Below are 2500 nucleotides of genomic sequence, written 5' to 3'. Positions count from 1 at the left end.
AATTTTCGGAAAATTTACGTGAAAACAGCTAGGCTCCATCTGCTAGAGAGGGGAGAAAAAGAACAGACTTCAAAATGGAATCTGATAAAGTTTGTCTGAGAACTCGAAAGACCAAAATTTATGCGAGATCGAGGAGGACCTGTAATCGTCTGAACCCCTTCAAGACGGTGACGGCCTTGACGAGTCTTCGACGTTGGATGATTTGATTCAGTCGAGGGGTAGACTTGGAAGAAAACGGAAGCGAGACTTGTTCTCTCCGCCTTCCAGGTGAAGAGCGTCGTCAAACATGAGAGCTGAAACAATAGTAAAAAAAAAAAAAAAAAAAAAAAAAAAAAAAAAAAAAAAAAAAAAAAAAAAAAAAAAAAATATATATATATATATATATATATATATATATATTTATACATATATATGTTGGAGGAGGTTAAGAAGATAGGAAGACGAGGAATTTCGGAGAGTTTACCAAGGATCGATATAAGAACCATGCAGGGTCTCGATCGATTGAGGACCTTTTCATGCTGGGTTCCTATATGCAGATGAACAAAGCGTCTGGTGTTTGCAAAGGCAGTACCTAGACAGCGTGCCACCCTATTCAGGGACTGGAGGACCAGAGGCTTTTGATCCCTTCTTGTGCAGATAAATAAGAACGTTTGGTATTAACCAAATTATAATGTATAAGGCCCTGTTCACGCTAGTGGTTTGAAACGCGCGGAAACAGCGGTGATACCGCATAGTCAAGGAAAAATTGCGCTATTGCGTGTGAAAGCCTCTACTGACTTGCATTATAATTGAACCACCGCAGTTCAAACCGCTAGTGTGAACAAGGTCTAGGGGGCCTCAGCATGCCGAAGAGGTCAAGAAGATCTTTGCTGGAACTGTGTGAATGTATTGATAGCTTATTTTAAATTGTATGACGGCAGAATGCGGCGGCAGAAAGTGTCTGAATCTGTCGGACATATATAATCGTTTGGCGTTAACCAGGATGGTGTCTCAAATGAAACGTGGTCACCCAAGGGTTGATGAGGATTAGGCCGCAACACTGAGCTTCTTACTTCCCTCAGCTGAATAAACGACCTGTTACTAGGCAGAATAAAGTTTCTAAAGTGCTACACGGGATGAATCTATTCTGACTGTAGCGGAAGAGTGGGCGGTTCTTACCTTAAGCAATCACCTGGTCGCGTTCGATCTAAATCACAGTGAATTGGTGGAATTAGGCAATGGTACTTAAGTGAATAAAATCACCTGGCGACAGCTAAATCATAATGATTAAATCTTTATTTTTTATTATTCTATTATTTATTTTCTATTTTATTTTATTTATTTATTCATTTATTGTGATAGAGGGCAGACGGTTACATTCCACCAACTCCGGTCTGAAGGGGGTTTCGGTTAGTCAGGACCACTTTCAGGTGTGTGTGTTTACCCCACTCAATTAATTGTTTGCTTATAACCGTGACAAAATATATAAAGTATGATAACGTATTGAAGAGGTAAACATAAGGGATGTTACAGTTGTGTGCGTAGATTAATTTTTGAGGCTAAAAACGTGCAATGGGATTAACTGATTATCAATTTTATGCTATGAGGGTACATGAACTATAGTGGCTTGTTACTGCGCTTGGTCTCGGGGTTCCGAAATTTTGATTAAAAATACGACCCTGATGGAAGTCTGACTGAGACAAATCGACGCTTTTGCCCAACGCGTAGGAAAAGTTTTCCGTAATTCAATACAATCGTCTGGAGGGAACCATGTTGAAACTCATGAGACGTAATCGTAACAGGGGATCAGTCAGGTCAGGCTGTGGCTGTGAAAGTTACCCCCACAGCTGAAAAAAAAAAATGTATATACGACAGCCAAAATAAAACATGGGAGGGGTAAAACCATCGTCCTACAAGTGAGCAGAACCACATAAGCGGAGTAATCTTTGTTCTATGTGCCCATGAGGGAAGACTCTACGGCGACATTTCAAAGTTCGACGATAGTCTTGTATTATTTCTATTTGCTAAAAGATGGCACCTTGTTCACAGTATACTCATAATCTATGGGGAACTACCCACACTTTGACGCCATTCCCTGTGGTTTATTCAAACAAACCCCATCCAGAAAAAAAAAAAAAAATCGGCAGGCTCGGTCGACTTGCTCCAGCCATGAGATCTGTGGACATACCTTTCTCACACCCTCCACCAAGGATGTCTCTGAAGATCACCCAGTGAATGGAATCACCATCAAGGAAGCGTGCCATATGCCCATAAAGCCGTGGTTTATATCTACACTACAAATTTGCTAGTTATAGATCTCGACTGAATCTCACGGAACAGTCGCTGAATTGATACAAAGTAATTCCATCGATACCCCATAATTCTCCCAAGGCACAGTGTACCAGATGTGAATATGCCTCATTCAAGTCCGTATTCAATGTCTATATCTCCCAGCCTTACAAAGAGCAAAAGCAAACTGAATGTTAAGATTTCAGTCCACTTGAATAAATGTCGACAATGT

This window comes from Oratosquilla oratoria, chromosome 5 (genome assembly GCF_046742065.1).
Source record: "Oratosquilla oratoria isolate Oo_2021 chromosome 5, ASM4674206v1, whole genome shotgun sequence".
NCBI lineage: Eukaryota > Metazoa > Arthropoda > Malacostraca > Stomatopoda > Squillidae > Oratosquilla > Oratosquilla oratoria.
Note: the sequence above shows the minus strand (reverse complement) of the source record.